Raw genomic sequence first — 8,226 nt, 5'->3', positions numbered from 1 at the left:
TATAAAGAGTCCTTACTCAATTAATTTAATATTGCAGAGTCCACTCTTTGCCATAAGAATATACTCAACCACACGAAAAACGAAATTTATAAAAAAAATCTCAACTACCAACATTCACTCACTCTTACTCTTTGCATATAACTCACATATTAACGAGCTTCTATACTACTCCAAAGTGCGAGTTCCAATTTGCATCAGTACTCAATGCATATGAATCTTTATTGCACAAAAAGCAACCAAACACAAAGAGAATAAGAAATCAACGATAGACAGCCTTGCACTGTACAAATTTTTCCATATATGTATGAGTGTGTGCCTATAAATGCAAAAACCACCAAGTATGCGGTGAAAGAGCTGAAATCGCTTCAAAGCACACACATACACAAAGCAAAGAAAATCATAAAGTCCTGCATGTGTGTTATCAACTGAGAGCTGGAAGCCGCGCTGTGGTCTACATGGCGTATGCGTAATGCATATGAAAGGCAGCAAAGACTTACTCTTTTCAATGTAAATATGTACATGTTTGTGTGTCTAGTGGCGGAGCAGAGTGGCGGCAAATTTAATTAACATTGAGTACATACCTACATACGCTGAAACATATTTCTAGTGTCGCAGATATGTATATATATACATATATGGGTATAGAATGTGTATCTATACTTCAAAGTGAGTAATTGAATGAAGTCCTGATACTTTAATAGGCGAAAACATTAAATTGTAGCACAGCTCTTGCATGCTAGGGATTATTTCAGCCATATAAATTTAGAGCTAGTAGGTCGCTTTGAGTATGAGTATTTTATTTATATACTTGAATGAGCTTTAATGAGTCTTCGTGAGGTCTTAGTAAATACAATTTTTCCTCTTTTAAAAATCTACTCCGATAACAAAAAATTTAGTTGACATTCCACCATAACTAATAAAAATAATTCTAAATCGAAAACAAGGTTTTATACTTGAATTCAGTATCTATATACTATAAATTTATCGATACATGACAAAATCATCGATTTATATTGGGAAAATTTTGCTGATGTGAAGTTATTTATAAAGAAAGATATTTAGCACTTTCAACTATCGATAAATTTCGATAAAATTATTCGATAACAAAATACTGAGCAGATAATCATCGATATGTTTTTATATTTTTGTTCTTTGGTATCATATGGTATTGGCTACCAGTCACGAAAAATATATACTATTACTAAGTTTATCGATTTTTGTTTTATATGCATTCATTATTTGGATGATGGATGCTTGAACAACGCTTTTTTTGAGGTATGGAATATGTGTAACTGGATACATATATGGATATGTATTGTATGTGCCTGTGAATATTGCCGTGTAACGGTATGTATACTCTTAAGAGCCCGCTTCCTTTATGTGTTGATTGAGTGCGCGAGACTGTAAAATTCGATAACGAAAACTCAATTTCAGTTGTGTTGCATGCCAACACGAAGATGAATGATGGAATGAATGGGAAAATAAATTTGAAAAATTTGCAGAAAAATTATAAAATGGCAAACAAATTTAAAGCGACTTCGGAATGAATTATAATACACAAAAATAAGCAAGCAGTCATTCAAAATTTTTTATAAGATGTTTTAAAATGAATTTTATATTTTTTTATTACCTAAAAGCCTTCATCTCTTTTAATAATGAATTTCACAAATCCACTGAAGATACTATTTCAGTAATATAGTTCCTTCTGCTCTCAACGTTTTGCTAAAAATGGTTGGCTGGTTCATCAAATACTAGCATCTGCACATATGGAACCACAACTTTGTGGTGGCCATGCAAAAATAGTTGGCATTTCAATGCTTATCCATTACTTTGGCTTTCATGCTAAACCCTTTTTATTACTGTTGACATCTTTATGTGGCGGCCATCAGCTGTCAACAGTCAGTTTTGCTTTAAGCTCTTTGAGTGCTATTTGTTTTGCGCGGCTATTGAAATCTATACCGAGAAAACTTGACTGAATGCATAGAAGATAGAAATAGGAGAACACATACCCACACACATATTAATGGATTATAGGTGGTTGTATTTGTAGAAACTTCTCTAAATATGCACGAGCTTTCATCTTCTACAAAGCAAAGCTGCATTAAAAATTGTTTTTATTTCAGTCTTTCACTCACAGAGGTTTTAAAAGTAAAGGAGTAATTTCTCATATTTTGTCTTATTAAAAGAAATTTCTGTATTATCCAAATTATAGTTGAGAATAATATCAAAATGCTGTTCTCTTAGTAAAAATCAGAAATTTTGGGGGAAAAAAATGTTGTTCTCTTAGTAAAAATCAGAAATTTTGGGAAAAAAAATAACACCAATCTTATTTTCGAAGTTTGGAAGGATTTTCTCAAATTTGTATTTTAATTAAAGAAGACTTTGGTAAACCTAAAACTTATAGTTAAAAAAATATAAAAGGCAGTTTTTAAAAAATCAGTAACTTGCATATATAAAATTATAGTATCAAACATTTTTTTCGAAGTTTCGAAGACGATTTTTGTTTTTAAGTAAAGGAGACTTGGATATAAAGGAAAATAATGGAAATTTTGCATCGAAAAAAACACAAAATAATTTTAGAAAAAATCATAATTTGTGGTATGAAAGAAACAAATTAAAAATTAAAATAATCCTTAAAATAATAAGACAATAACAATTTTTGTAAAAAATAAATTTGATAGATAACTAAAAAAATATGTTTTCATATTTTGTCAGAAGAAATTGCTCAAAAATGCATACTAATTCAGAATTAGAATGAAACAAAGACGTTTTTATTATTGTATTATTATTTTATTTAATTTTTTATATTAATTTTAATTTTTTTATTTAATTTCTTAATTTCTTATTTTTTATTTTATCTTTTTAATTTTTCTTTTTTTACTTTTTTGTATCTATATAAAAGAGAAACGCATTATTGTTTGCAAATATTTAAAACAACTAAATATTTTTTTCAAGTTTATTATTTTTTTGTTATTTTGGCTTTACTCTTTTGACACTTTTGTTTTGGAGATATCATGAAAAATTAAATATTTCTTTATTTGTATTATTATTTTGACTCTTTAACTCAACTCCTTTGCATTTTCCTATTAATTATAATCAGATAAAATTTTATAGCGTAAAAAGTTAATCATTAAACAGCAACCAAAAAGGAAATGCCATCGCCGAATTCAAGGCTAAGCATTCACTTTTCATGATTTCTGGCACTAAAATGTTGCTATTTGTAAATATTTGATTCTTTTCCAAATTTGCAAGTGGAAAAGTATAAATTGCAAAAACAAGTATTGCGCAAGCCTATATGCAGCGCCACGCCACGATCAGCCCACACACACCACAGTAGTCATATCAAAGTAACATAAAAGCTGACAACAACAACGATGTACAATTTGTTGGCAGTCAAAGTACAGATAAATTCATAAATACATATTAGTAGCTCGTTACCTATTGCATTGCATGTCAATATGCGATTTGCAGGCAACGACTACACACCTAACCTCACTAACTGGCAGCCGATCACGCCCACACACATGCTTGTTAAGCGCGCTGTGTGAAAGCAAATATTGTCAATGCCGAGTACAAATTTACAAACTTTACCGTTTATTGACGTCGTTGTGCATACATATCATTTATTTCATCTGTTTTTATAGCAGCAAAAAAAAAAAAAAAACAACATACAAAAATACAAAAGGCAAACTGTCAAATCGAATTAAAGCGTCTGCAAATAAATTCGCAAATGAAAAGCAAACTAAAAAAGTGAAAAGGACCTTCGCCTCCATATCGCCCAAAAATTTCAAGTTCAGCTCGCGATTTGGTACATTTGCGCCTACGCTTATGCAACAAATATCAAAATAATGCAGAAATAATTCCCAACGCTAAGCAGTCAATGACACAAAGCGAGTTGTGTGTGTACGCCACGGTGAATAACAAAGTCATGCGGCATAAAACAAAAATGGCTATGATGAAATGTAAACATGACATTCGCATTACTTTGATGGCTTTACTATTGGTGCAATAGTTTTAGACTCGCACCGCTAAACAGCTGTTTGCAGAGCGGTGGCGGTGGTCGAGAGCGAAAGAGTAAGCGAGCGCGGTGCTAAAACCAAATGAGTTTTTATTTTTAACCTGCAGCAGTGAGATAAGCAAACAAATGAACCTAAACAGGTATGAATAAGTCAGCATAATGGTAGACGCTGCGCAGCTTTTATTATGATTGATGATAAGGTCTAATGGTGCAAAAAAAGGAGAAGATAAATAAATGGTATGAAATAGTTCAAAATATATAGTGAAAAGCAAAGAGTAAAAGTAAATTCTACATTTGAATGGCTCTTTTGGGCGTTTCCAATGCGATTTACGTCAGATGCACTTATTAGCCGAGAAATACAGTAAACTCAAACAATAATTTGCAGTAATAATATCGCATGTGGGTGTGATATACCAATTATTTGTTTGGTTTAATAATGTGGCTAAATTTTAGAATCTTTAGTCATGCGAAGTTGTCATTTTTATATTGAACTTGAACTGCAAAAGTCAATCGATATTGCGACAAAAAGGTCGTTTAGAGACATACAAATGCGCGCATGTATGCTTCACTTCTTATTTATTTAAAATGTGGCATACCTTTAGGCGAGGTTTGAATTTTTAGCCTAATTTTAGGCGAATTTTCTTAAAACAAAATTATGCCTAACAAATAGTAAAGAATCTGGCAACAGATTTCTATATTTTATTCTACTTTTAGGCGAAATTTGCTCTTCTTATATTAAAATTTTATTTTTTATGCACCCTAGTGTATATATCTTGCCGACAAATTTATATATTTTTAAGTTTAAAGTATAGTTTGGGCGCAATTATTAAAAAACAAGAAGCTTTTATGCTTATATAAGACTTCAAATACATACTTCAGAAAGCTTAAAAACGCCCACCGGCTTGTTTTTGCTTCATTTTTAATTTTCTTCGTGTTATCACTGGCGCGTAGAAAAGTGCCGACTCTGCGGCGCCAAGCCATATGCCGCTGCCTGAAAGGGTCTATAATGCTTTGCATATTTTTTACCAAGCAACAAAGCTGCCTTCAAGCGGTAAATTATATGAAAATGCGTCAAGAAATTTAAGAAAGTCCTTAACAAATACGCCCCTACAGGAATTTTTAAGCCTATGCCATGAGGCTTTAATGTAATTTATGCATTTCCCACAAAAATATGAAATATTTACAAATAGCTTACAACATAAGCGCCTAAACGTGTGCTACTCAAGCATTAAAAAATGCAACAAAAGCACATTAGCATATATGAATATGTATGTATATGCAAATAATGTTGTTTGCCACTTTTCGGTGGGGAGATATTGATTTAATTTACCGTAATACAATTAAAGCGCAACACAATTAATGAAATGTAATGAAATTAAAGGGTGCCTAGTGTAGGCATGCCATAGCAAAACCAGTGCTGCACAGCTGTTGGTAAAGTGGTCGATGGCAGGTAATAAAGTTTATATGCGCTCTTGGCGGCTTGACAGCCACCGTACACACACAAACACACTTATGCACATTTTACTTTTTACTAACAATATTAATAGTTGCTGATGACATTAACAACAAGCCATGAAACTCATCACAAATTTCAACATCGCACATTTCAACAAGTTTCAGCAGCGTATAAATTTAGTTAACAGTCTCAACGCACGCACTGGAAATTTGCATAGAAATGCGACGATGAGTTTAATATATTCAATTTCATCATAATTTCATAGCAGCAAACTTTCAGGCTGACTTTGTTTACCCGATTTCAACAAGCTTTGGTATTTCTCAAAGTTTGTTTTTATTAGTATATGTACAACTAGTGCTTCTTTAGGTTTATTAAACTCAATTTTTGGTTTTAAGATGATGGGTGAGTTCGTTGTATGCATAAGCGTTGAAGGAATGAGAAGAGGATTCTGGTATAGTAGATGAGAGTTTCAAATTATGTATGGCCTTGAAGTCTTCACATGACTCAAACTACACATATTTAACATTTATAATTTTTTTTTCCAAAAATTGTTTCAAATTTTTCTTAGTTTTATTAAATATATACATATATATATATTTAAAAAAAATTTTTTTTAATTTTTTTGTTATCAAATTTTTCTTTATATTTTGACACTTTTTTACTATAACCTTTTTAACTCTAAATATTAACACTTAAGTATTTGTAATTATTTTCTAACTTTAATTTGTAACACTTGTATATAAAAGTATTTTTATTTATTTTATAATTTCAATTTGAGAAATTTTTATTCAAAAATATTTTTCATAATTTGCAAATTTTAAAATCTCTTGTATTTTATTGCTACATTCTCTGCTTTATTGCTGCCTGTCATCTATTTACGTAGGGAATGCCACAACTAATTACAAGATATTTTGCATCCTTGGAAATGTTCGCACTTCCATTAGCAAAAAATGTAAACAAAAGCCTTTTCCATGAATTGCTCTGAGAAATGGCAATGAAATGACAGAGAACTGTGGTTAATTATTTGCCATTTTGCGTGCTTGAAAGGCAGCAAGCCGAAGAATAAAGTTCACGGTCAGGCAGTTATAAGCTGCATACTGCAAATCGTTTGATTTGTAACATTTGGCATTCTTGTCAAAATAGTATTTTTTGAGGTTTTTGCCTAGAATATTTAAAATTAAATTTCATGAAGCAAAATTTCAATGGAATTGCTTAAGAATTTTAATTTTTTAAAATAAAAATAATAATAATAAAAAATAACAAGAACACATGCTTTTAAAGTCCGAAAATCTGGAATAACAAATTCTATTTATATTGATGTACTAGTCTCTGAGTTTTTGCTTTATTGCTCTGAATCTTTGCACACGTTCTTTTGTCCTCAAAACACTACTTATTTGTTGGAATCGTAGATATCGGACATCTACAGCATATAGCTGCCATATAAACTGAACAATTAAAATCAAGTTTTTGTATAGAAAACTTTTCTATTTGAGGAGATATCACGACGAAATATGGCATAGAATATCTCTTAAAGTAAATTTTTTACATCGGATCACTAAAGCATATAGCTGTCATACAAACTGATTGATCAAAATCCTGTCCTTGTATGGAAAATTTTTTTATTTGAACACATATCTTAACGAAATTTTGGTACTTATTATATTCCAAGTCAACGGAGCAATATGTGAAGAAATCGTTTAGATCGAACAACTATAGCATATAGCTGCCATATAAAGTTATCAATAAAAATCAAGCTCTTGTATGGAAACTTTTCTATTTGTGAGGTGTATTATTGCTTCAGTGCAACGGAAGTTAACGTTTTGTCTTATTTATGAGCTTTAAAATTACTAAACTGAGAGGAAGCAGGCTTTAAGGTGTCGCCCACGTAGATACCATATATAATATCAGTATGGAGTGGCAACCGTAATGTCAGGCATAAATCACAGCATGTCACCGCTACTGACTGCAAATAAGTGAAACACAAATGTGCTACCAAATTGCCACGTTGACAGCGCCAGCGCACACACTTAACGCTTACCTACACGATTGTATGTAATGAGCTGGAAACTGTGTGCGCCAAAAAGTATGCAAAACTCAACTTAACTTGACTAACGAAGTGCATATTTAATATTGATAAGTGAAAATAGCTTAACCTACTCTAGAAAGAAAATCACACAACAACAACAACAACAAAAATATTCATTCGAGGTGGCTGAGTACAAATTTAGTGCGGAGAACTATTTGAAAAATTCGCATTTTATGAGAAAATGCTCCAGCAACTATTTGAGAAGTAAACAAACGCGACACTCACAGCAGTGACAAGCAGCTAACGGCAAAATAAATGTAAAATCCAAAGCTGGGTACGGGAGGAAAGCAACTTTCGCTGACTGAAAGTTGAAAATTGTTCGAAAAATATTTTGCTTTAGAGCTTAACGCACAGCCATGAGTGAGTGACATGTGTGCCAGGGACACAAATACAAAGTAACAAACTGCATGCACGTGCACACAAACACAAGGTAGCAAAATACACACAAATACATATGTAGCTTGCGCATACATAGCGGCAGGTGGCATTTTTGCGCAGGAAATTACGGCGAAATGTCGCACTAATTTAGTTACCTTCCGCCAAATAAGCACATTAAATAGCAATTAGTCACAGTAAATGTCGGCAAGTCCCGCAATATAGACAAGCATATATGCGCATGTGTGTCTCAATGAGTGTCAATGTAGTCTGCTAGCTGTTTCTGTTGAA

The 8,226-nt window shown here is 31.9% G+C and overlaps 1 protein-coding gene across 1 annotated transcript in view; it reads right to left on the bottom strand.

The window, feature by feature from the left end:
- LOC108967894 (dual specificity tyrosine-phosphorylation-regulated kinase 2) overlaps positions 1-8,226 on the bottom strand; it is a 157,821-nt gene that overhangs the window by 11,456 nt on the left and 138,139 nt on the right. The window lies entirely within an intron of this gene.

This window comes from Bactrocera latifrons, unplaced genomic scaffold (genome assembly GCF_001853355.1).
Source record: "Bactrocera latifrons isolate USDA-ARS-PBARC rearing strain unplaced genomic scaffold, ASM185335v1 scaffold_2, whole genome shotgun sequence".
In the NCBI taxonomy this organism is placed as follows: domain Eukaryota; kingdom Metazoa; phylum Arthropoda; class Insecta; order Diptera; family Tephritidae; genus Bactrocera; species Bactrocera latifrons.
Note: the sequence above shows the minus strand (reverse complement) of the source record. Positions and strands in the feature narration are given on the sequence as shown.